This window comes from Sander vitreus, chromosome 2 (genome assembly GCF_031162955.1).
Source record: "Sander vitreus isolate 19-12246 chromosome 2, sanVit1, whole genome shotgun sequence".
NCBI classification, from domain to species: Eukaryota; Metazoa; Chordata; class Actinopteri; order Perciformes; family Percidae; genus Sander; species Sander vitreus.
The window spans coordinates 3,920,261-3,920,602 of record NC_135856.1 but is presented as its reverse complement, the minus strand read 5'-3'; positions in this window follow the sequence as shown (position 1 = coordinate 3,920,602).

Here is a 342-nt window from a genome sequence, read left to right as displayed (position 1 = left end):
GGTTGCATGGGGCATTCATTGTCGGTGTAAAACGTGGACGTTAGTCCGCCAGTATGGCAAGTATAGTTGCAAAAAATTAAACAATATCCTCCTCTGGGTTTTTCCTTCTGAGAGGGACTATATAGAAACACAGCCCGGGCTTGTCCCTCTTCGGTTTAGGCACCAGTTGAACCACAGCTATCTGACATTTTGGCTACAGGGTGTGTTCACAGCTGATGTAACTCATTCATGGACAGTGGAGGCGTAACGTCACATGAAAATGAGGTAACGTGCATTGGGGAGGTCTTTATAATGATTGGCCGGTGACTTTTAGTTTTACCCGCCACTGGTTTGGAGTGTTTT